This window comes from Cryptomeria japonica, chromosome 3 (assembly GCF_030272615.1).
Source record: "Cryptomeria japonica chromosome 3, Sugi_1.0, whole genome shotgun sequence".
Lineage (NCBI taxonomy): Eukaryota > Viridiplantae > Streptophyta > Pinopsida > Cupressales > Cupressaceae > Cryptomeria > Cryptomeria japonica.
The window spans coordinates 714,046,962-714,074,622 of NC_081407.1; the positions used below are offsets into that span (position 1 = coordinate 714,046,962).

General features: G+C 38.2%; 1 protein-coding gene across 3 annotated transcripts in view; it reads left to right on the plus strand.

The window, feature by feature from the left end:
• Positions 1 to 204: 204 nt before the first annotated feature.
• LOC131034211 (large ribosomal subunit protein bL28m) overlaps positions 205 to 27,661 on the plus strand; it is an 86,605-nt gene continuing 59,148 nt past the window's right edge. Inside the window, exons 1-2 of one of the 3 annotated variants that reach the window (XM_057965604.2) lie at positions 205 to 466; positions 3,447 to 3,727. The gene's annotated coding sequence lies outside the window, so the exon portion shown is untranslated. Of the gene's footprint in view, positions 467 to 754; positions 1,291 to 3,446; positions 3,728 to 27,661 lie in introns of those variants that run through there. The other 2 variants (XM_057965601.2, XM_059218543.1) reach the window with 2 other exon arrangements.

The following is a 27,661-nucleotide window of genomic DNA, read 5'->3' on the forward strand; positions in this document are numbered from 1 at the left end:
TATTATAGATAATCCACCATGGACTCCTAGTGAGGCTCTTAATAGTGTGAAACCCTAGATGGTCCATCTCATCTAAATGCATTAACATTCCACAAGCTTACCCCAAGATGAAGGCATCCTCCAAGCACGCCGCACCTACCCATTACCTCAAACATCATCTTCTTTGTAGTTGTGATTGCCAACTATACAACCAAATTGATTTTTGTTTATATATGAGTTTTTGGTGAAGCTAAGGATTTGTGAGTTGCACACTAATACAAATTCAAAAGTAACGGCCGATATACTTTTAAAATTCTCCAACCTTCATAAAATACGTGCAGAACTTAACGAAAATGAAATATAAAAAGCAACCTCTATAGTTTTTCTTAATTCCTTGCAGTGCTCAGCCGGTTTCACACCATCTGAGGCCTCGGATTACGGCCAAATCTACACCATTTACACCATTTTGCTTGCAGATCTATTCCAGGTACTCTCGTCTATATCTGTTAATTGTTTTCTCGTTAAATTCCGCACATTTTTGGCTTCAATTTGATGTTTTTTTAATTGAATTATGATTTGTAGTCTGGGAAGGGATTGAGCATTGAACTCTTTTTGCTTTCTTTTTAAAATTTGGATTTGGTGGGTCTGTAGTTTAGTGGATGGTTTTAATTGGATGTTAAAAATAAGGAGGAATGAACAATCCTCAAGCAAATGACAGCTATGAATGTGCTGTCTGTCAGCTGGGACGTTTACAATCCTTTTGGTCTCTTACAGCTCTTGGACAGATAGATTTGAGGATATAGTCGGCCTGCCAAACCCCTAATAGCTGTATTCCTTAACAAAATAGAATCCCACTTTCATTTGATTTTGTTTCATTCCACCGTATGTATCTACAGATAAGGAATCATAGATTGAGTAAACGTGAAAAGCATTGTTTTTAGGAAGAAAACAGAGTGGGTTTTGTAGAAAATGTTCTGCGTTTACATTTAGAGGTGTACCTATTAAGTCTTTATTGGACTATTACATTAAAGGTTGCTTCATTTTTGTAACTGGAAATAGAGGAGCGCTGTTTTTGGATATGAGAGGAAACCCTAAAAATGATATGAATGGGAGTCTATAGTAGGTGGAGTAGGGCTAATGCAATTCATTGTTGAGAGGGAGGTTGATTTCAGTTTTCACACTGGGAAGTTTGGTATAGTTGTAAATTATATACACCTTGGGTGCGGGTGCGGCATCGATGCTGGAAGAGAGCATGCCTGGAGATAGCAGTGCGGGTGATGCCCCTGACCAGCCTTGTCGCCGATGTATTCGGTGCAGTAACTCTGCCATTTATCCTCTTGTTCATAGCTGCTGGAATTTGTTGCGTTGCACATGTGTTGTATTTTCGATATCAGATACGTAGACAAAGAATTAACCACCAGCTTCAATATTTAATTTATAATATGTTGGAAAATATAGGTAAGAGTATGATACTTATATTGAGTCAAGAATGCGTTTAAAAGATATGTATAGTAAATTAATCAGCTATCATAAATTGATCACAGAGATTCAACATGAGGAGAAATCAGATTTAAATACTCTGTTAGCACCAAACAATAGATTGGGAAGCCAATATCAAATATATGTTTTGAGCTGTAATAAAGTCTCTCGTTTACGAACTCAACTACATATATACATGCCTGCAGCAAATTAGGAACAGTGATCTTTAATGTACGAAATAAAATAAAAGAGACTGGCTTTGCAACTCGAAAGACCCGCTACTCACCGTAGCAAATCAATAATTGTAAATAATTGGTAGGCATGTTCACTAGACATGACAAATATGAAATGCATCATAAAAATTAGATTTGAACCTAGCTGTTCTAGAATTCAGCCTGCTCTTTCCAACGTCTTTCCCATTTCCCATTAAAGAACCACATTCATATTATAGCTGATAACAACATCCTATGTGAAACAGTTGCAGATTAAAACCATCGAACTGATGTTGTATTTAATACATTGTAATAGGGTTGTCTGGAATCAAAGAGAAACATAGTATAGCAAGTTCCCTACCCCAGGATACTAAATGAACATGGCATGTAATGAACAATTATACCTGACATCTAATTTCATCTTCTGTTTTTCAGTCAAGTTCAAATATGCTTCACATTTAGCAGAAAACTCAGAATATTACCACTTGTCATCTGTCAAAAAATAATTTTAGCTATGCTTTGCTTTTGAACTCTTAATCAAAAGTCATTATGTAGAATATTACCACTTGTCATCTGTCAAAAAGCTCTTTAATTTTATTGCTTTTGAACTCTTAATCAAAAGTCATTATGAATAAAGATGAACAAAAAGACATGACTGAACAACGTAGAGTTTCTTGACACAAATTTTGTTTGGATCGAATAACAAATATTAATTACCATTGCTACTGAGTGGATTAATGTGAGTATAGCCATTAATGGGGTAACTTTGATAAATACTTTCATAAAATGGAATTCAATCCAGTATCATTACAAAAGTATGCAGACTGAAAAACATTTTATTGTTGCCATTTTCACTAGATTACTCTGAGTCTATAAGCAGATTTATTAGATTTCCCATTTAAATCGAGCAATATTTATTATATCACATCTTTGCTGTATTAACTTTTTGCCATGTATGGACTAAAACCAAGTATTTATAGACATGTAACGAAATTTTACTGTTGAAAATAACAATTGTATTCTCATTCATTCTGAACATGAGATACATATTGGCTCACCGTTGCACAGCAAAGGCGTGCAACTGCTAGTATCTATCCATCATTTTGGGTCACTTGGAAATCGGTTAGAGCACCGGGAATCAGATGGCATTTCTATATTTTGTAGGAATGTTGTCTCAGCTGGAAGATAAACTCTTGCCCCCTGCAAAAATCTTGTCTTGAGTGGCTTTAAAACCTCAATATTTTTAGATCAACTTTTACTTTACTGTGAATATATCGAATTAGAAGCTGTATGGAGATTCGTTTTGGTTCGCCTGCTTTGATACCTAGGGTTTTGTAATAGTTCTCCTGCAAAATCTACCCACTTTTTCCTCATCGGCATTGTTGACAGCACACACAATTTGTGCAGAATCTTGAGGTAAACCACTTGCCAATGCTTTAATGAGTTTTTTTGTTGGAAACTGTATGTGGTCGGATTATTTTTGTTGTGTTTTATTTCATTTAAAACAATTCTGTTGTTATCTGTTAAATGAGGGCATTGATTTTGTGTTTTATCTATGGCTATTTGCATATACAATATAAAAGTAATACCTAGTGTTAGATCCTTGTTTATTTCTTCGCATAAAGACATATGGAAGTGAAGCTGGAAAATATGAGTGTGCTCTTCCAAATCATCTGGAGCAAATCTGTGTGGAGGAAAATGTAACAGAGACTGGGTTTCTGCACGTTCATCAACAATCAAGATGTTTACCAAAGTGGCGTCATATAATTCTTGCAGGAACTGTCTACAATGGTCACATGGGGCCATATATACTGCAATAAACCTAATTTGGTGCTCTCCGTGTTCTGCTGCATTGTCAACGAGGTTTTGCTCTGCATGAACCGAATGATTCAGGTGAAGAAATACAAATTCCAGATTGACTCCCATGATGTTGCATCCACTAACTCCAAGACCAACAGCTCCAACACGAAATTTCACTAATGGAGCTAGGCATTAGGTTTCCAACAAACTTAATTCCTTGCTCTGGGGCTCAACCTCATCCGCCTCATTCAGAAAAGGTGAGCAGCCTCCCATCCTTGACAAATCCTTTAGAGTTACAAAAACTATTGTCAAATATTTGCAAATATTTTTTAATCTGATCAGGTCCACTTACTTTCTCAGATATTATAATTATGACTTTGAGAGTAGTCAAAGACATATGGAATAACATGACTATAAGACTGCTTGCAAAACATTGGTCAAGAGGAGGATCCTGCACTCTTTCTCCTATGTGTATGTTGTATAACCTGTTTACAAAGGAAGTGCAGTGGTCCATTCAGAATCAATTTAGGGAGTTGGGGTTCATTCCATAGAGCTCAGAGTTCTTTCTCCTCTTTTGCCTCAAAGCATTTCTCCCTATACTTCACAAAAAGCATCAACCCCATCACGAATATTCCCTCTACTCCACAAAAGTAATAGAAGAAAGCATCAATTTTGATATCAGGGGAAAATACTTCCGGAATAGGAACTAGTGTCAACTATGCATGGACCTCATCAGTCTCTTGATCAGCCTAGTAACACCCAAAAAAAGCTCATTATGTCATGCAAATGTCAAAGTTTAAATTGCCGTCTTAAAAATGAAAAATGAAATCTCAAAAAAGTTAAAAACCAAAGACCATCAACCCAATTCTCAAGCATGTACAATGAGAACCCAACAGTTTCTTTAGGTTGTTTTTGTTTATGTTGTTTTCCTTGTTCTTTAGTTTTTTTTTCTGAGAATTCTTCTGACAGAATTATCTAGCTAGTATTGAATAACCAGCTAATATCGATGCTGTAAATGCAGTGGTTGCCAGATCTATTTTCACATAGAGTGGATAGTAGAGGTCAAGCCATCTTCATATGTTAAACTTGTTACATTCTTCTATCACAAGCCTTATACATTGTACATATTCTTTCACAGTTTTGTGTCATTATACTGGCTCGTGTACTTTACATTGAAAAAATTGGTAGATCATAAATGAAAAATTAATTGTAAAAGCTAAACCATTTTTGCAGAAACAAAAAGATGTATTGATTTTGTTCTTTAGGATGAATATTACATTGATTTGTAATGACTTATAATGCCATTCATTTTCCCATATATAACCACCCAAAACTCCCTTACGGCAATAACTTCCAACTAACCTATGTATTTACTAATTAGTAACTAACCTTTATTTATAAATTATCAACTAACATTCTAATTTATTTATTTATTTAATCTAAACTACAAACTAATGATGTCATACTAACTCCAACACTTTAAAAACCAAACGTCACAAGTTTTAAGGGATTGGGATGACACAAAATGACTCAAATTTGAAAAGATTGTGTTGAATAAGTGACAAAGTGACAAATAGCTTGGTTTTCCACATAGGTATATCCTCTTGGTTAGAATTCAATGGTACAATTAGGTACCAATATGCCTTGGGTGGATTTCGTTACAAAATGATATTGAATGGTATTTTGTAGTTCCTATCTTTATAGGGGTGTAATCATTCTATAGCTGCATGTGTTTTTTTTTAGTTTAACAAAATACTTTGACCTATGGAAAATCCTAAAAGAGATAAGAATGAGGATAACAATGGCTATGAAGAAGAGATGGTGACATTCCTTTGAATTTCCCATTGACGTATTCCTAGCAAGTGCTAGTAAGAAATAAATAAATGAATTGTTTTCTTCAACTGAAGTATTTGCACTAAATGTATGCTGTAATAACTGCATACGGGTACAAACTAACTAGAGAAATTGAGAACTTTCTTCTATACAGTATACTATATTTTTTTTAGTTGGTGAATATTTGATTCATATCATATTAATATTTTTAAAATATACAAAAGTAAAGTTTTGCAGTCTGGCCCACTGCTAAAGCTAATTAGTTCTTTCCCTTGCCTGAAACTACTTCTAAACTGCTATCTACTCATCTCCAACTATTTGCTAAACTTAAAAAATATATAGTATAACATTACTACATTTTATCATTATCATCTACTACTACGATTTGAGTCCATTTCATACAAATTTACAAAATTACAGAGCCCACAAAATACGAATCCTAAACCAAATTTATTGCTCATCACAAAATACTGCATACTGTTTAATTTTTCTTCTGGGTTTGCGTTGGCTTGCTCACCCAGTAGTCATCCCATGAAAAATTCAGGCACTTTTTCATGTGCCTCTCTGCCTTGGGACCTGTCTCCTTCAGCTCTCGATCCTTGTCACGAAGGTATTCTTAAATAAAGTTCCAACCTACTAGGACTTCCGCTTTGCGCTCCTCTTTATCACTTGAGGCACTCCAAATGAGGAAAGGTCTCAATGGCGGCGTGAACTTGTCAACATGCAGCCAATCTCCATGGCTAGCGACAGACCCTTCTCCAATTTAGCCATTGCAACAAAGGATCCCATTCCATATGTCCATTCTTCCTTTACACATTCCTTCATTACCCATTGCACCTCCTCTTTCTCATCCAACTCTAGACACCATGCCAAGAACATGGAGGCAATGTCAATGTTTGTGCGATATCGGTATTCTGAATTCTTGTACTTTTCTCCCAACAGCATGTCAACCATCTGCAAAAATATTGGGTCTCAAATTTGAAGACGTTCCCCAACTCTCCTTCAAGATTTTATCCAAAAAGGCTAGTTGTTGTTTCCTTCTAAGTAGAGTAAAATTTGCTTCCATTTTCTAGCTCTCTGCGAATACCCACTACCACTTTGTATTACAATGCTCAACAACTCTCATGACGAATGAAAAGACATGTTCAACTCTTAAAACTACTTCCTACGATCTCTGTGTCACGAGGAGCAACTATTCTTTATTTATCATTATGATTGTTGCTTTTGGCTGCGTTTGTATACCGCCTCTCCTTGATATGAATACCCCTTAGATCCTCCCAATCTCAGCTGCCTGATCTTCATTAAATGCGACCACCCACTTGGAAAGGGTGTCTGCCACATCATTCCCCTTTCTCTTCGTGTGAGAAATTTTGAATTCTGAAAACAATGGCAATGAATTTCTTATAATATTGATCAATGACAATGAATTTCTTATCACTTTAATGTATATATTTAATTTCCAGGCCATAGCTACAACTTTGATAATAGTATTTATAACGAGTCTCCCTCTAAATGGAGCCTCGAGATTGAAAGTCTTCTAGCCATATTAACTGCCAACAATGCCGCTTGAGCTTCAGCTTCACTATTCATCCCATCCATTAGTTTCTTTGCTCCAAATGCAACAATACTACCAGTCCAATCCCATGCAACATATATTGCACCTCTATATCACAAGATTCGAGTTCAAATTCGAATTCGACAACAATAAAATTTGGATGAAATTCGGAGAGGAAAAAATTCGGATTAAATTCGTCTAATATAAATAATAATTAATTTAAAAAAATAATGTTAATTAAATTTGAATATATTATAATTTAAATAAGTTTAAAATTTAATTTACATATTATTACTATATAAATTATAAATTTATTAAAATACAACTTAAATATATATATTTGATATATTACATATGCCTAGTAGGAAGACACATCTTAACATATGTTATAAAATTTAACATATAGATTAATTTACGTATGGCTTTAATATGAATTTGATTTACATATCTTAACACATATGGGAAGACTCTAATACGATTTTAATTTACATAAGACTTTTGAACACATATATTGAAAATGCCGAGTCAAAATCTTGCAAAGTACGCTTCGACGCAGGAAAATTTCATCCGTTTGTGCTTGGCAGCTTCAACGATGCACAAACTTGGGCCTTGCCTGAGTATGCGAAGTGACGACCGACAATATTCTTTTCCATTTCGAACCCCTGCATCCTTGCTAGAGGGTTTTTTGTGTCTGTTCTTGGAATTGTTAGAATGGGAAATAAACTAAATCGGAGCTATAAAAAAGATACCTTTTGAATATGTTTTATTGAAAAAAATTATGCCCTATACTTGTTTGAATATATGACGAATTTCAACGAATTTAAGTCATGTTTTGAAGTTCGCTGAATTTCAAATTTCATGGTTGAAATTCGGCAAACTCTGTGACTTAGTTGCATCTGATGGGCCCAAATTACCCATAGACATCCTATCAAAATTAATCTTTACCCATCCCTCTTTCGGTTTGGTCCATGTAATAATCTTGTAAACCCAGGAAGGCCCTGTTCTCATTTTATGACACCCTTGGTCCATCAGTAAGAACCGATCAAAGATACGATCCATGGACTAGCGCTGCCCTAGTTGATCAAGGAGAAAGAAAAAGAATCATGAAGTGTGAGGTGTTGCCTTGCCCAGAGGAAGTTCCTCCCTTGGCATTTTCTTCCTTCCCTGGAACTCCGGAACCCCGAGGTTCCGAAGTTCCTTCTCTTTGCCTTCTCTTGTTTTCCTTCTCTAGAACTCCGGAACCCCGAGGTTCTGAAGTTCCCTCTTCGTTTTCTTCCCTTCCTTGGAACTCCGGAACCCCAAGGTTTCGAAGTTCCTTCCCTTTGCTGCCTCTCCTTTCTTTTCTCGGAACTCCGAAAACCCGAGTTTTCAAAGTTCCTCTCTTTCTTTCCCTTTCTCTTCTGTTCCTCGGAACCCCGAGGTTCCGAAGTTCCTTTCTTTTCTTCTTCCCTTCCTAGGAACTTCGGAACCCCGCTCCTTTCTTTTCTTCTTCCCTTCCCGGGAACTTCGGAACCCTGAAGTTCCTTTGCTCAGTTCCGCCTTTTCCTTGCCTCCTTCTCAGTTCTCCGAAACTTCGGAACCCCGAGCTTCCAAGGTTCCGAAGTTCCTTTCTGGAACTTCGGAACCTCGCTCCTAGCTTTTCTTCCTTCCTTTCTTCGGAACTCCGGAACCTGGAGGTTCTGAAGTTCTCTTCCTTTGCTTCCCTTCTTCCTTCCTGGAACTCCGAAACCCTGAGGTTCCGAGGTTCCTTCCTTAGCCGCTTTTTTCAGTTCTCCGTAACTCCAGAACCCCGAGGTTCCGAAGTTCCCTGCTGCTCTCCTTTCTCCTTCCCGGAACCTCGAAACCCCGAGGTTCCGAAGTTCTTTCCTTGTCTTCCCCACTTCGGGAACCCGAGTTTCCGAAGTTCCCGGACTTCTTTCCGGCTGGCAACACTTCCGGATGGCGTGATCAACACTCGAGTCTTTAAATGCTCCGACAACCTTTGTGACTTATGCACCTTCTTTTGTGGAGCCACAGTGGTGCATTTAATGTTTTTGGAAGGATTTCCATCAAGAGAGGTACGGGGCCATGCTTGTTGTAGTGACTTATGTCATGTCTGCATACTCTCACTTTGGAAGGTCATTCAATCCACCCTTCTTAGGGTTGCCTTTTGTGGGTATGGCTAGGTTGTTTACATGTACAGAAGTAAAGTGCATGCACTTCCCTGAACTCCCAGACTGACATACAGGGGTCATGATCACTCTTGTTACTTTTTTTCTATATAAAGGTTGTTAAGCCTCATTGTAAAGGGTTCTCTCCTTGCTGGCTTGAGCTATTCTATGCTCTTTCACTTGTCTTGTATTATTCTGTATTTTGCAACTGTAAGTTGGCCATTGGCCTTATAATTAATTGAAATCACCATTCTTGCCTTCTCTCAACTTATGAATGCTGTTTATGTTTTTTTACCTTCATCATAGGTGTATGTTTTGTGGCTCCTCTCATTTATGCTGTGTTAACTTATTTCTGAGTGTGACTTGTGGGAAACCTTCTCCCCTCTTGGCATTCAACGAATTCTAACCTCCATACATGCATTGGGGTCACTCATACAACTGAAGTTTGTGCATCTCCTGGGTTTTTCAGTTGATTCTTTGTGTCATTTCGGGTAGGGAGAGGAACAATCTCTTCTTGGGGCATCACTTCCTTTTATTTCAAGCAATTTTCTCTTCCCTTTACCTCTGCAAGTTGTTAGGGTAGGCTTAGGAGCAAGTTTTGAAGTGTTGAGTTGGTTCAACACCTGCACCTGGATTGAGAAGGAAGCCAACCTTCTCCGGAGATTCAACCCCCTTGTGTAAGGTCCCACACTTTGGGGTTGTTTCCATGTTTCACAAGGTTGCTGAGTTGATAGCTCAACAAGGGTGCGAGCTTTTGTGATAACAGGCCCATTAACAGGCCAAAAATGAGTCAAAGGCCTTTTTGAGTAAATAATACAATTTGTTTGACTAAATGAAATCTTTGCTGGATTCAATTGTGTGGTTGCTGCATTGACCAAATTTGAGATAGCATTTTCAATACGAACTTACACATGAGACAAATGCTCCTCCTCTTGAAATATTCGCCTGTTTCTTTCTTTCCATAACTCCCAGACGAGAGTTGATGGGCTAATCTGCCAAATGCTGGAAAAGGTTGTCTTCCTTTGATCACTATACCAACCTTGAAATAATTCTCTCAATGTGGTAGGAAATGGAGATTGCTATCCAAGATTCCGAGTCACAAATGTCCAACGTTATTTGCAAATTCACAATGTAGAAAAAGATGGTATAAAGTTTCCTCACTGCTATTACACATCATACATTTGAAAGGACCTGAGAAACCTATTTTTTAAGCCTCTCTCCCATAAGAATTCGGTCCCTTAAGGACAGTTAGGCAAACGAGCTAGCCTTGGGTAATAAGAATTTATTCCATCAAAGGTGGGATGGCCAATCTTCCTTTGACATAGCTGATTTGAGTAGCTTATATCCAATTTTGACTGAATATTTACTTTTTTTGCTACACACCATATTAATTCATTTTCAGTTTCTGAAAGAAGTATCCTCCTTTCTGACAATATGCCTTGAAACATTTCAGATTGTTCTTTGTCCAGGTTACATTTCAGATTGTTCTTTGTCCAGTTTTAAACCATTGATCGACTTCCAATGCCATATCTCCGTACCATTGTCCATAGATTTTCCATGAAATCAACAACTTTTAAGCCCTAATGCCTTTCTGTAATCTGTTCTATTTCATGAAATTTGACATTTTCAATTAAAATCGGATAACCTTCACAAGAGTCATTCCAAGAATTGGTGGATTTCCCATTACCAAGTTGCCAAGTCAAGTGGTCGATAATCACAGGTTTGCATGAAATCATGAAGTTCCAGATTGCTGAACTTTTTGGAGGATTTCTGATTGTCAAAATTCTCTCTTTGGATTGACTGTCAAGATATTTTGATTTTAGGATCTTCGCCCACTTGTGTTCTGGATTATTGGACATGCTCCATACAAGTTTTAGCTCCCATCACATCATTCATTAAGCTCCAATTTCTGATATCTGCACTGCTAGCAAACTTAGGTTGACAGATTTTTTCCCACGCCAATAAAGGTATATTATCTAGATCTTGATTCCCATTTTAGAAGAACTTCTGCATCTTTTGTTCTATTACTTTGAGTATCTTGGATGGGATCTTTAGACACATCATAGAGGAAATTGGAGTCACAGAGATCATAGCCTTCAACATGAGCAAACGCCTTGCCGATGTGAGCCATTTACTTTTTAATCCATCCATTCTACTCAAACAACTATCTACTAGTTTACCCCAGAGGTTACAGCAGCATGCCCCAAAAAAGAGGGATTTCCTGAAATTTGCTCAGGAGTTTCCCAGGTTTCATATCAATAATTTCAGCAATTTCTCTTTCCCTATCAAGTCTGGTATTAGAGCGTCATCAGCAAATTGAAGATGAGAGGTGGCTTCCATACCTCTAGCAATATTCACTCCCTTCCAAAGCCCATCCACTCACTTCTTGGATATGAACCTTCCCAACACCTCTTTCATAATGATAAATAAAAATGGAGAAATAGGGTAACCTTGTCTAAGACCCCTGGACGCTTGAAAAAAACCTTGTGGACTATCATTTACTAAGACAAAAAATTGGAGTGCATATGCAACTCGCACCTAAGAAATCCAAGCTTGACAGAAATTAAAACGTTCTAACATTTTCAGTAAGAAAGATCTATCCACTTGGTCATAGGCCTTCCTAAAGTCAAGCTCAACAAATGTCGAATTAGTATTTTCTTTCCTGATTGAGTGAATTTCCTCGTGAGCTATAATAATTCCTTCCACTATGGATCTATTGGGAGCAAAACCACTATGCTCTTAAGAAATAATGGAACCCAAAACCTGCTTCAGTCTATTGGCCATTACTTTAGATATCACTTTGTAGACTGTTGCATAATGAGATGGGCCTGAAGTCACCAAAAGATTCAGATGAATCTTTCTTGGGGATAAGGGCAATCAAAGTATTGTTTTAATCCTTGAAAATAAATGACTCAGCTCTCGATTCTTCAACAACTCCCCAAAGATCATCTTTGATTATCTCCCAGAACTTTTGGAAGAAAATCGCAGGAAACTCATCAGGGCTAGGGGCTCAATCACCTTCCATGGAGAAGAGGGCAGCCTTTACTTCCTCAATCCAAACAGGTTCTTGGAGCATCTGATTCTGATGAGCAGAGATCATACATGGGACGACACTAAGGACATCTTCATTCGGAATAGCTTGCAGGCCTGTCTCCTCTGAGAGAAGATCAGTAAAGTACCAAGCTGCCTCATTATTAATCTCTTCCCTATCCGTCAGTACTTGGCCAGCACCATTTTTTTATCCCACATATTCTATTTCTGACCACCTAGCTTTAACTGAATTGTGGAAGAATTTGGTATTGTGGTCACCTTCTCTGAGCCAATATTCCCTTGATTTTTGACACCAAAACATCTCTTCTTTTGCTAAAATTTCTGAATATTGAGAATTCAGAAGCTTTTCCTCTATGAAATCTTCCTTTGCCATGCCTTGTATAATCACTTTTTCATGCAATGACTCTAATCTCTTTTCAATACTGATTTTTTCTTCAAAGATGTTTTTAAAATGCATGAAATTGCATTCTTTTAGTTTACTTTTGACAAACTGAAGTTTTTTGAAAAAAATAAAGGCTTTCTTCCCTTCTTGGACTGGAGATGTCTTCCACCAATGTACAATAAGCTCTCTAAAACCTTCAGCCCTCATTCACATTTTCTCAAACTTAAAACTTAAATGGACATCTAATTGGGACTGCATCATTTTGCAGCAGCAGAGATATTGGATAATGATCTGATCTGGTGAAAGGAAGAATAGAAGCTTCAAAAACAAGAGGAAGTTCTGCCCATTTTCTGGCTAGGAAAAACCTATCTAATTTTTCTGCTATATTAAAAAAATGTAATGTCGCTTTGTTGAAATAGTATTTATTAATAAATTGTTAAATAAAACAATAAAATTAAAATATAAAAGAAACAAAAATAAATCGTAATATAATTAAGATTTAATTAAGTTTAATGAATGGTAAAAGGGTATGAAATGAAGAGTTGTGACTCCCTCAAAGACGAGTTATAAAGGGGAGAGCATTTCATTTGAGGACATCCAAGGATCATTCATCAAACAATACCAAAGGAAGAAAGAATGGAGCTTATGAATCGAGGAACGATTAGTAGGAAGGAATGAGAAGAAAATGAGGAAGTAAATATTTCAAAAGGGCAGAAATTATGAAAGGTTGTACTCTTTCAAAGGGTGGAAATTTGAGAGGTTGTGACTCTTGCAAGGGGCAGACATCATGAAGAGGTGTAACTTCTCCCTCACAATGGAAGATATGAAGGGAAGAAGGTCTCATTTGAGGAGGGGGGAAAGAGAGAACAATTGGGAAATATTATATTATTCCGAAAGGTTGCAATGAAGGGTGGGGATTCGGTTCTTATGAAAAGTGGTGACTCAATTCTTATGAAAGGCGGTGACCCTTTTACCAATACAGAATAAAGGAGAATTCATTTCAAACATTGAAGGATCACTCACTCAATCATTAATCATCACTCATGAATTCACAAAAGCAATCATCAAGCAAATCATTCAATCAAAATCAGCATTCATTCAATCATATATCAAATCAGCATCATTACATCATCACTCATCAATCAGCTAATCAACAATCAGTTAATTCACTCATCAATACCTCAAATCATACAATCAAAGGAATTCTTTCATTCAATCAATCACTCATTTGAATATCAGTCATTCGACAACAATGCATCGATCAGATCAGATTTGACATTGATAATAAATTAAGCATACAGCAGTTCGATCAGATACTGTGGTTTCGGTATGAAATTCTTATACATAGCATAATGAATATTGTTTATGTCTGCTCACTGCTGATTAATGTATACACAGTTTAGAAATATTATGTTTGTTATGATTGTTTAATATATATCTAGAATATGTGCCATGATATAGGATTCTTATATGTTTTGCTTAAATATTATAATTAGCCATGCTAGGGGCAATGAGGGATTACAAGGAGGGGAAACAGTGTTGGGGTCCTCTTCTAAGTATGCTACCTCATGGTAGTAGATCGGGGAGTACCATGAGGCCAAGGGGGTACAAGGAGTACTGCTCTTGGGCTTGGAAGGGATGGACTTGTGGGGCTCCCTATCGTGAATACACATCAACCTTATATCGTGGTGGATCAAAATACTAAGAAATCCAATCATAGGGAGTAGAAATGGATGGCATGATGAAGGGGAACAGTTATAGGACACCTCACTAGGTACACCACCTCATATGGATGGCATGGGCCACACGAGCCAAGAGGGATGGTATATCCTCTCTTGGGCCTAGGGTAGAGGATCTCTAGGGCACCCTATCAAATTACCTTATTCTAGCTTCCTATGGTTGAGCTTCCCCAAATAGATTAAAGATATCTTATGATTATATGCTTTTGATGATTCCTAATTAAGAAGATCTATTTTATGAATTATTGTTATAAATAGTTTCTAACCTATTTGCTGGGTCTCAATCAGGTAAATAATATCACTAACCCTATTCCATTTCTTGTTCTATTTGGAAAATGTGATTCAGGGCAGAAACTAGGGCATTCACAAAAAGGGGACAATACTATTGGTATCAGAGCTTTTGATCCTGCCAGCCTGCAGGGTAAAGATAAAACAATAGATGCATTCTATTCAAAGAGATTTGAAGGTCTAAGAAGGGATCTTTAAACTCAGTTCAGAAATGATAGTTTCAATGTATAGTAATCATATGGTTTACTAGTGCTTATAACTAGACAATAGTGACCAAGTAACTATGGCAAGGTATGAGAGACCTTAATACCCCACAGGTTAGTATAGGGCATAGATGACAATGTTAGGTTTTAAAATGATAAAAGGTAAATGAAAACCAAGAGAGTCAAATGATTCATGACATGGCAATAATAACCACTGTTGAATATGACAGTGATCTCCAAGTCTAATAGCGAGTATATGAAGTAATGAAAAGAGAATAAAGTGTTGTTCACAGACCTGTTAGGACAGTGGCAGTGGGTATACAGAAAAGTATAGGATGTGTTACCTTATGAATAACCATGGAATAAAAATCTAACATCACAAGACCCTATTCATGTCAAGGAATAGTCGATAGTGTCAAAATGCAGTGACAACCTTATGAAGGTACAAATGAATAACATATGATAAACCTGAAATTCACCACAAATGACAGTGGCAAGCCACTAGTAAAGGCAATATATAAGGTTGATGAACATGACAATATTAAACATCTTCTACAGTAGCAAGCACCATGAAAGGTAGTGAATAGAAAGTGTGTCAATAGAAGCACAATCATTGTTGAAAGCACAATTATCACAAAAGGGCGATCATGTAGCCTATAAACATTAAGCTTATGACAGTCATCATGCATCATAATACAAACTTACATAGAGAATAGAGGAGAAGAACATAAAAATGCCATGAAAAACCATAGGGTATATGCCAAAGGATAGGAAGGAAGAGTGTGTGAGGAGGCAAATGCTCAAACACCATGAAGTAACGGTATAAGATGTTTTGATGAATATAGTAGGTTTGCCAAACAGAGATAATAGCTATTCATAATATATTCATGACAAACAATAGCAAAGCACTAGTCATAGGGCAATAGTCATGAAATCATGTAAGGATCAGTCTACAATGATAGTACAGTCCCCTGGGTACACCCATGGCAAGAGGACATTATGCTATTCAAGAGTTATTGTACATGTTGGAGTAAATTAATATTGACTCACATGCTTAAGTTTACTTAGGCAAATTTATCATTCCCTAGGTGTTAGGTAAAGTTTATTATAATTTACCTATATCTAGTATTGTGTCAGGTGGTTGTACGTGCCCTTGCACCTCATTGGTGCTTGCATCCTCGCTCTTACCTATATAAGGAGAGCTTATTGTACATTTTATTGATCTCAATCTCAATCATCTTCTATTGGTGAATTATATTTCTCTTGTGAAAGTTTATAGCTGTTTGCAGATCTTGGGAAATTGATAATTCCTACATGGTATTGGAGCCGACATCCAGCGACTCCTTCCTATTTTCTGAGAAGGGTTCATCAATTTGTTGAGGTCTCAAGAGTTGCAGTTTTGCGACACTGGCCCCATTTCATTTGGTTCCATTCTCGGTTTTGCATTTGCCTAAGTCAAATCTGGCCCTTTAGTAAAGGGACGTAGAAGGTTTTCTTAGTCGGGCACATATTCTGATGTTTCATTGCTGGACAATTTGCTTTTGGCACTTTCTATTTTGCTTCAGCTCATTCTTTGTTTACTGGCCGTAGTTTATTGTTTGGAGGTGCATATCATATGCAGGCATTGGCAATTGCTTTATTTTTAACATCATACTTTGCAGAATACACAAGATTTTGATTGTTGTCAAGGGCTTTCATTCCCTGATCGAGGGCTCATTGTATTCTATTGTTGATCGAGCATAATCATTGGTTTACGCTTCATCCGTTTGTCAGATCGATCTCATCTATTGTTAGTGATTTTATTGTCAAGAGATCGACTGCGGCTTTCTATTCTAAATATATGATCAGGCTCGTTTATATGTTTGGACCTGTCAACGACAAATCACTTTTGGCATTAGTTGTGGGTTGAAGATTTTCTTCTGTGATACCATTGGGCTTTCAGCCTAGTTCATAATTCAATTTCAAAAGGCACTATTTCTTTCCCGGTGGTCACTCTTGTTTGTTCTAGGCGGGTCTTTCTGATCTGATCAGCTTCTTGTCTCTTTGACTAGCCACTACCAATTTTTTTTTACGGGATGTAGTTTGTGGCGGATATGCAAAGAATGGTTCCTAAGGGCATATTTCAGATCGAGAATTCTGTCATTGGCCATGCTATACTCTTGTATGGTTCCTTCAGTCTTCCCTCAGCAAGATCGGAGGCTTAATTATCTTTGGCATTGTGTTTCCATTGGTGAGAATCCATTGGAGGTTCTCAGTGATCTTATTAGAGTGATAGGCATAATTTGTATTGATCAGATTTGCGATTTGTATTTGGGAGTGTATTTTGCAGTTTGGTACATTGTCAGATTTGATCACATAAGTGTCAACTCAGCCGTTTATTATATCTGTTGGTTTTGTATTGGTCTGATCTTTGTTGTTTGGCTTGCGTTCGGGCTTTTCCATCCAGTATACTTGCTTTTGATCCTCCCATGGTAGGTCGGCCTTCATTGGTTTGTAGGCTTAGCGCTCAAGTTTCTTAGCAGATCGGGGTCTTTATTGAAGATTGACCCATGTTTTTTGGTTGGAGCGGCATTTTGACCTTTGGAAGCTGAGGATTGCTAGTGGGTCGTGATTCTATCAGATTGGTGATTATCCTTGGCTGAGAGTTATTTGTTTGGCACCTTATATCTCTACCTGGCTCATGGTCGTGGTTCGCATCTTTATTGGTTGGACTCGTGTGTAGACCTATCATGTCTAGTTTTGCTCATTGACTTGGAGTTTGGCATGGGTACCCGCCACTATTAGCTATCGTCATCTAGACCACCGTTTTATTTTTTTGCAATTAGGTATATTTTTGGTTGGAAGTTGTTTGTTTTTGGGTACTATTTCTTTTTTTGAAGAATCATCATAATGGGTTTTTAATTACTTTGGAGAGAGGAAACCATAGGCAATGGAGTAATCTAATTCTCGCTAATCTTAGTGAATGTAAACTATTGCCCTATTTGTTTGATGAAGTTCCTTGTCCTACCACACCTTGTGAATATAGTATTTGGAAAGGCTTTAGAGCTGGATTTTTTAGAGTCATTTTTGAACATGTTGATGATGACTTTTTGGAGTCCCTTATTCACTTTGAGTGCCCACATGCTCTTTGGACTCATATTTGGGAGGTATATGAAGACCTTGACTCTTCACCATCTCTCGACACTCCTCTTTCCAACTCCGATTCTTCAGAATTGGTAACCCTTGCTTTTGATCCTTTGGAGGATTTGAAAATTTCAGATGAGATTGCAGATGGTTCAGAGGTTCCCGATTCTTCATCAGAGATAGTTGATCCACCTTCACTAGAGACTTCCATCATTCACGATCTGCATGATTTTCATTGCCTTCCTAATTGGGATTCTTATTTGCCAGATATTGGTTCTTTGTTTGTGGAGTCTCATATTATTTGGAAGACACACTTGAGGGGGTTTCTCTTCTCTTCGATGACAGTTTCATCATAGTTGGGGAGTCTTTTACATTGTCTTTGGAGATTGATATTCATGAGTCTCCTCCTTCACTTGATTTGTCAAATTTTATGGTTCAGTTTGATCATGAGTATGTAATGGATTCTTTGACCTTGGAGTTTCCTATTCAGTTTCAGAGGCATCTCTCCTATTTGATGATAGTTGTGGCACCAATGTTGTCACTTCATCTTTGTCTTTGGAGCTTGTTCAAAATCAGTTTCCATTGTTTCCTTGCTTGTCATCTTCTATTGTGATTGGGTGTGCACTTGATTGGTTCATGGCATCACCTTCCAAGGACATGGCGACATATGAGCAAATTTCGAAGACTTCATCATTTTACATTTGGATTTCATTTCTTAATTCATATCCAAAATGGGAAGCATTCCTACATTTTTACTTGGTATATCTTCTTCCCAAGGGGAGAAATGTTATTTGTAGGTATTGGACTATGTTTTGCCTTCAAGCATTCACCACTTATGTAGGTTATGGGAGGGCTATGTTGTCTACTCCTTTCCTTCTTATGGGGGGATACTTGATTGTATATACATGATGTATGTAGTTCTTGGGGGGTCTTGAGTCCTTAATGCATCATGATTTGCTTGTTTGTTTTTTTTTCCTCTTTTTGGGAGGAGTTTTTTCCCATGAGGTTTTCTCCTTATCTCTGCGTTATCAAAGATTTCTTTTCATTGCATGTGCATTGTACATGGGTACCTGTTGATGTGTGTTTTAGGCACAATCGAACACATAATAAAATACCAAAGTATTTTACCCTCCCTTGAACAAAATCACCTTAGATGCTAAATATATGATCAACTAAGACGATTCCAAGGTTTCTATGGTCAGTTCCTGACATGTGGGTAACTAAATAGTTGATGTGATTTGCTGTTTTCACTTGGGGACTTACACAATTGTTCTAAATGATTCAAGGTTATCATGAATGGAAATGGGTTTGCCAATGGTTTTCGAATGATTTTGCAATTCTAGCTCTCAATCTATTCTAACAAAGAATTTTCAAATAAAATGCAAAAGGGATGAGGGTTTAGAAATTCTTATTCTAAAGCTATCTAATCTAGAATGCAAGAGGTTATGAATGATTCAATAAAATTCAACTAGGCAAGGTTTCACCATCAAAGAACAATTCGACACATGCTTAGTGCAATCATCTAAGGTAGATTTAAAGATGTTCAAATTATTACCATCAACATCAATACCATCAAGGCAATGCATACAAATGGACGTGCAATAATTGAAGTTAAGTTCTATTCAAATTCCAGTTGACCACACAAGGTAAACTTACAATCAGCAAGAAGCTAGTGGTATGGATTAAATGAATTTCATTCAAATGCATTCAACACTTATTTCATTCAATCTAAAATACTTGAAAGAAAATTCTAATCTAAGTTCCAATCTAAATTTGGAGGCAATGAGAACCACAAATGCATACAAAATCTAAACAAAACCACCAAACTTCAATGATTTGTGTTAAAACTTGCAGCATGTAGACAATTCTCAAAAATTTTTCTTACAAATGAGTGGCAAATGGGTTTATATAGTCTCAAATGAAATGAATGTTCAAGATTCAATCTAGAATCAAGGGCCAAGATCATCCCAACATTGCCCTAATGTTGCTCTAATTAGGGTTTACATCAAAAAGTGGAATAATAAAAGGAGGTCCAATGGGATGACACCTAGTCATAAAGAAGGGAATCTTCTAGAAGATTTCGGTTTGCATCCCTCTCTCTAGTTGCATACTCAACGAATCTAGCCAAGGTTGAGTTGAGTTCCTCCATCATAATGCTAGATAGACCTTGCTGCAAATTGATCACATCCAAGGCATCTGAGTAAGCATCAAGAATGCTCTCCCAATCCGGCATAAGATTTTGCAAGTTGTTGATGTGATTGACGGGAGAAACCAAGTCATCAAGCTGATTCTTCCTCAATGATTCCAACTGATTGAAGTAAATAAACTTCATCTTTTCCTTCAACTCTTCCAAGTTAAAAGTACTGGAAGTATGGACATCTAGTCCCAATAATTCTTCAATGGATGTAAGTATCTTGGATTGTATCTCTTGAATGGATCCTTCGACCTCTGTGCACTCTTGTTTTGCATGATCATATGCAATCTTTCGCATGGCCAAGGAATAATACCAACCATGGAAATCATAGACATTGCCGCCTTGGACAACTCCCTCCTGTATCGATGTGGATGTTGGAATTCGCTTCAACACTCTAAGGTGATGAATAGTTGTGCCCTGCACTGATTGGAAATCTTTCCAAACTCCCTCCAAGTACAACATTTTTAATATAAGCATCGCTGTCTTGTCAAATGCTTGGACAAATTTAGTTGGAAATCATTTGCCTGCTTTGAAACATCTTCTATCTATTTCCCAACCTCCTGATATGTGTTCCTAATTGCCTCATGGTTGAAAGGGGATCCATGATCAATAGCAATAGGTGAGACAAAAGCAGAATACTCACGCCTTTGGGAATTTATCTCTTCAATGTACTCCTTGAGTCTCCTGTTCTTGCACTTAAGCATCTCTTCTTCTCGATGGTCCTATCTGTTAATTTTGTGTCTCAGATCAGAAATCAGAATTTAATAAAATGAATTTAGGATTAAGTAGGCATGAAAACAAAGCAAGTGCACAAGAGACTTAAGACATTTACCTTGGGAAAACCTCTGATGAGGAAAAACCCAGCTATAAAGACCCACAGGTCTGACTATTTATTTACTTTAATTGTAACAATACAATGCATAGATAGGGCTTTTGTTACAACACCTCAACAACAGATAAGAACAACACCTAAGCAACCATCACCTTTGAAGGAGAGTCTTCAACACAATTCGCATTCGCACCCTTTTAAGAGCAGATCTGAAACTTGATTGATATCATTTGCAATCAAAATGCTCTTTATTTATATGAGCTGCTGGGGATGCAATATGAGGTCGGCCTCAAACTTTGGCACTAAAAACCTTTTATGGTTTTATCGAAAATCCCTTTTATTTGGGGCTACACGTTTTGATAAGGGAGGAGTGTTCTCCCTTTAGGGTCAGCCCTAAAGGGATACGCTATCTCTTGTAGCGTGAGGGCCCAACCCTATTTTCTTACATAGTTACAAACCAACACTCCCTCTTAACTAGGAAGAAAATGAATACATAATCAAAACCTTTAGTGTTCCATCTAGCACACAAGCATAGAATGGATCTAGCACACAAGCATAGAATTACATCTTCCACCTAGCACATAAGCACAAGATGGTTCTAGCACACAAGCATAGAAAGTGTAGTACACAAGTGGGTCTTTATACAATTACAACCTTCCTATCTAGCACACAAGTGTAGATTGGAACCTTCCATTCTTGCACACAAGCGAAGAATGGGCCATTCTTGATCCATAGTGAATTGCTGAGGTTGAGGCTCTCTTTTAACTTGGGCTTCATTTTCCACAATACCAAGTCTGTCTCTGAAGTATTCAAACTTCACTCTGGACAAGGGCTTGGTAAGAATATCTGCAACCTGTTCATCAGTGCTAATATATTTTAGCTGAATGGCACCTCTTTGAACCATATCCTGAATGTAGTGATAATGAGTTTCCACTTTCTTTGATCTGTCATGAAATACTAGGTTGACAAACATCTTTATGCAACTCTGATTATCACAATGAATGGTAGAAGGACCACTAGGTTGTTCAAACAATCCAACAAGAAGTTTGCGGAGCCATACTGCTTCTCTGGATGCAACAAATGCTGCAATGTACTCATCTTCTGCAGTACTTAATGCTACAAAAGATTGTTTTCTACTGGCCCAAGAGATTACTGCAGATCCCAAGCTAAAGTAGATACCTGAAGTACTTTTCCTGTCTTTGACACTTCCTACCCAGTCTGAGTCTGAATAGCCTTCCAAGGAGATTGAAGTATTGAGTGAATACTTTAGTCCATACCCAATAGTGCCTCGCGGATATCTCAGTATATGTTTAGCTGCAACAAGGTGAACATGCTTAGGCATGCTCATGAATTGACTGGGAGCATTCACTGCATAACAGATATCCGATCTAGTGTTAACTAGATACATCAAAGATCCAATGAATTGCCTGTACTCAGATGGATCTGCAAAATTAGAGTTAGCTGCAAAGATGCTCAACTTCTTTAAGTTAGATTCCATAGGAGTAGCATCATTCTAAATCTTTTCAAAATACCAATAGTGTACTTTCCTTGACTTAGGATAATTTCATTAGATTTCTGCCATACTTCTAATCCTAGGAAGTAATGTATTAACCCTAAATCCTTCATTTCAAATTTTGAGGCTAATTCTTTCTTACATCTCATAATTAGTTTATCTTCACCAGTGAGAAATAAATCATCCACATATAGAACCAAAATAAGCATATCATCATTGCATATTATAAGGTAAAGATTAACATCAACATCATTCTTACAAAACCCTGAGCTTAGTAAATATTTATCAATTTTTTCATACCAAGCGCGAGGAGCTTGTTTGAGTCCATATAAGGCTTTCTTCAATCTGCAAACATGAGAGTCTCTTCTATGTATTACATAACCTTTTGGTTGCTCAATGTAGACTTCTTCCTCAATAACGCCATTTAGAAAAGCTGTCTTAACATCCATTTGATGTAGTTTCCAACCTTTAGCTGCATCAATAGCTATTATAGATCTAATAGAAGTATATCTAGCAACAGGAGCGAATGTTTCCTCATAATCTATTCCTTCCTTTTGAGAAAAACCACGAGCTACAAATCTAGCTTTATATTTCTCAATACTACCATCAACATTATGCTTAATTTTAAATAACCATTTAGAGGAAACAATAGACTTACCTTTGGGTCTGGGTACAATGTCCCAAACATCATTCTTGATGATAGACTCATACTCTTCATCCATGGCTAACTTCCAAGCATGATGATTCATAGCTTCTTCGACATTGTGAGGTTCAAACTCAATGATGTTGCACATTACTGAAATGTAGTTGGCATGATTTTGAGGTCTCTTGCTATCTCTGAAGGTTCCTCTGGGAGCAACAAATCTTTCAGCATCTTGAATGGTGTTTCTAACCCAAAGTGGCCTCTTCTTGCTGACCACAATATCCTTAGGTATATTTGTAGAATCCATGGGTTCAGCTGGATCATCCTGAACTTCCTGTTCTGGGTCAATGGACTCCTTGTGTATCTCAGGGTTAGTATCAACATTTGATTCTTGATTTTCAGTCACAATATCATCATCATCAGATAATGAACCTTTAGATCATTTGAATGCAATATCTTCTTCAAAAGTTACATCTCTACTTACCTCAACATACCTTTGACTTGAAATGTAGATTCTGAAGGCTTTGGAAGATTCACTGTATCCTACTAAGATGCCTTTCTTTCCAAAGGGATCCAACTTGGTTCGCTTTTCCTTAGGCACATGAACATACACAGGGCTGCCGAAAATCTTTAAGTGGCTGATGTCAGGTTTGATTCTGTTGGTGTAAATAATTATTGATATTATTACACTTACTTAAGTTTACTTAGGATAATGCATTTCATAGTAGTTTGGATATGAGACACTTGGGTGTTTGTGCCACATTGGGATAGTGTTTGTAGGAGAAATTCCACCTCTTATGGTGTTGATCTTGTTATTACACTATCATATCCACTTATAGTGGAGTGATAATTCCACCTTCGGTGGGTGATCCACCTCATGTGGAATATTGTATTATTTCTCCTACCTACCCACACCTATTTCCTACCTACCCTTGTTTCTTATTGAGCCACATGTCATATTTGTATGCTCATACATATCCCTAGCCTTGCCTATATAAGCAGGCTCATCTACATTGTATGTAACAACTAGATAATCCAGTTGATTGTTGATCATTTTCTATTGATGAGAATATAGTTTATTCTTGTCCCATATTATGTCTCTATCTTGTACATTTCAATGACTTCTTGATCTTGGCAAAATCCAACATGGTATCAGAGCTATTGGAGTCTCATTGATTCGTCTTGAAGAGGCATTATTGTGACGTCAAGAGGCAGATCTGAGGAGCATCGTCATTTGGAGGCGTCCTAGACCAGATCCGACCTCTCCATTGCGTCCGGAAGGCCGTTTCCATGAATTTTGGTTATAAAGTTGGCCTATTTTGGTGAGGAAATTTTTTTTCCCCAATTTTACTTATCGTACGGATTTTTCGAATATTCCTATATATTTTTCAAAAAAAAAAATTTTCTGCAATTTGTTTTGAAAAATTGAAAATCAAAAAAAATTCGAAAAAATCGAAAAATTTTGAAAAATAAAAATAAAAAATAAAAAAAATTGTTTGGGGGGTCCGCAGACCCCCCCCGTGCCGGCTGTACCGTACCTATGTGCAGGTTTTTTCGCAGGTGTACCTTCTGCAACCGCGTCCTCGCCGTCCGAACCCCCAGTACCCGGCTTCCGGCACCTGTACGATCTCTGGCGCCGCTTCCTGCACGAACGCAACCGCCGGCGCCGCTCCCCGCGTCCCGCCCAGCGCTCGCTGCAGCCACCAGGCGCTGTGTCTGCGTCCTCCCCGCAGGCGGCCCCCCCCGAGCGCCGCTCGTCTTCGGCACCCGTTGCGGTCGCCGGCGCCTCCCCCACGACCCGAGCTCGGTCTCCGCCTCCCACAGCGCCGCTTCAGGGCGCCACCGCCGCCTCCCGCCTCGTTCCTCGTCCGCTCCCGGTCACCACTCATCTACTCCGGCAAACTTCAGCTCCGGCTCCCTCTGCCTGCTCCGCTCCGAGCACTGCCCACTCTCCTCCCGCCGGCGGAGCTTGGTCCCGCCACCTCCCGGCGCCGTCTGTCAGCCGCTGCGCCCACCGCTCAGCCCGAGCGCCTCCCGGCCCTCAGCCCTCGCGCCGCTTCCCGACCCTCGCCTCCGCAGGTCCTCCGCCTTCGGCAAGCCACGCGGACCTTCAGTACGCCAGACAGACACATCAGCAACCCAGTCATATATTTCGTACGCCACGCAGATACATGCACAGTCAGCACGCCACGCGGCCTCCGTACAGTGACACGTAACCGCGCCACGTGGCAAGACACGCAGACACCCGTACAGACACATCATCCGTACGGAAGCTACGACAGTGCGCCACATCATCGCCCAGACTCCCTGCCACGTCACATATTCCGTACAGTACGGACGGTACAGTCAGCAGTCGAGTCACTTATCCGTACGGTACGGGACGCCCAGTCAGCCAGACAGGCGAAGTTTTGGCGACGGTCATACGGCCGTCAAATTTAACCCAGTGTTTTGCTGACGTCAGCGCCACATCAGCAGGGTTTGAAATTTTTTTGACCCCCTCTCATTTGCATTTTTGATTTTGCAGTTCAACTTCAAATGGCCATAACTTGCTCATTTTTGCTCCTTTTTGGGTGCAATTTTTTTTGAAATGGGTTAGAATTTCGTGCTCTCCGCAGTGGTGAAAGAATTTTTTGATTTTGATGCACGGATTTTTCAGAAAATGCAGTTTTTGGTGACTGTCCCTGAGTAATCCCAGTTTTTGCAACTTCAGAGGCTTCGTTTGGGGTCATCCGACCTCCTTTTTAGGTGCCGTTTTTTTTGAAAGTGCGTATTTTTTCGTCTACTTTCACATGATGCTATCAGATTGATGTCATTGTAAGTAGAAATTGTACTTTCAGATCTTGGCCAATTTTGGCTCTCTTGGTACTTGTATATTTGCTTGAATCTCAGTTAGATTCATTGCACTATTGATTGAAGTCTTTTGTATCTCATTTAAGAAGTTGTAAAATTTGCATCATAAGCCCACTTTGCCTTGTTTTGCAAGTGGCTCATTGTAATCGCACTAAGTATAAAGTGCCAAAATCATCACTTTAGGGGGGGTACTTTGATTGATTGAATTTGGGGGGTGTCTCTTGTGCTTTTGTGCTCTTGTGTTCTTTCCTTTTTGCTGCTATGGGTTCTTTTAAGTTTCCTCTCTTAACTCCACATAACTATGCTACTTGGAAAATTGATGCATGGAGTAAACTTATGGAAAAAGGACTCACTCATTACATTGATGGAACTATTGTTGCTCCAGCTGATCCTAAGGTTGATCCAGTTGGTCACTTAGATTGGCTCACTAAAAATATCATGGCAATTGGTACCTTAAGAAAGTATGTATCAAAGGATCTCATTTTTCATATTGAGAAATGTACTCTAATCAAGGATGCTTGGCAAAAGTTTCAAGACTTGTATGGTCAAGTTGATGAGATTAGGGGATATCAAATTGATAGTGATCTCACCATGTTAGATCCCAAGAACTTTGATACTATACAAGATTATGTCACTAAGGCAAATGAGTTGAGGGCACAACTCAAAGATTGTGGCATTGATAAGAAGGATACTCAATTGATATTCAACTTGATAGGCAAGCTTCCACAAGAATATGCAGCATTTGTTTCTAGTTTCCAAACTCATAGGATGACAATGGGTTCAAGCTACAAAATGCCTACATTTGATGCTTTCAATGAAATGTTGATGATGGAACAAACTAAGTTGATAAGCATGGGCATTCTTAAGACTTCTTCTAAGTCTCAAGCATTAGTGGCAAATCAAGGAAACAAAGGAAATCAAGGAAAGGACAACTCAAACAAGAAGAAATGGCAATCAAAACCTAAAGAAAAAGCACAATCTTCTCCACAACAAGGAGATTCATCTTCTTCCAAGAAAGATAATTCACCAAAGAGAGAGAGACCTACTTGTGCTTATTGTAAAAAGATTGGTCATGAGGAACATCGTTGCCATACTAAGAAGATTGATGAGCTCACACATATCATCAAAAAGCATAACATTGATTTGCCTAAAGTCTACAAAAAGGATGATTCATCAACTTCCACTTCCTCACATTCAAAAGGAAAAGGGCAAGCATTCATGGCTTCTACAAGTGGAAAAACTCACTCTTTTGGAACAAGAAAAGGACAAGCTCTATGTGCTACAACAAATCATACTTCAGAGAGATGGCTTCTAGATTCAGGGGCTTCTCATCATATGGCATCTTCACAGTCTATGTTCTCTACATTTGAGCCTTGCACCATGCCACAGATTTTGATGGGCAATCATACATACATGGATGTGATTGGGAAAGGATCTATTGACATTGGGGATAACTCCTTCAATGATGTGTTGTGTGTACCCCACTTGACAAACAATCTCCTTTCTATTTATCAAATCACACATGGCGCAACTAAGAGAGTTGTGGAGTTCACACCTGACTCCGTTTTTATTAGAGACATGGAGACTAGAGCTATCATTGCAACTGGGGTGGTTGATCATGCATCTTGGTTATACTCCTTTTCAGATTTTGTTGATGATGATGATTTCACATTTGATGATTCTACACATGATGATCACACTTATTGTGATAGTTCAGATTTTGAGGAGAACTTTGGACACTTGAACATGGGGATTCTCACATGTAACCCAGTTCTTGAGTCTTGTACTTCATCTTCTCATATTGATATCACATCACCTATTGCACCTGATGATGCAGA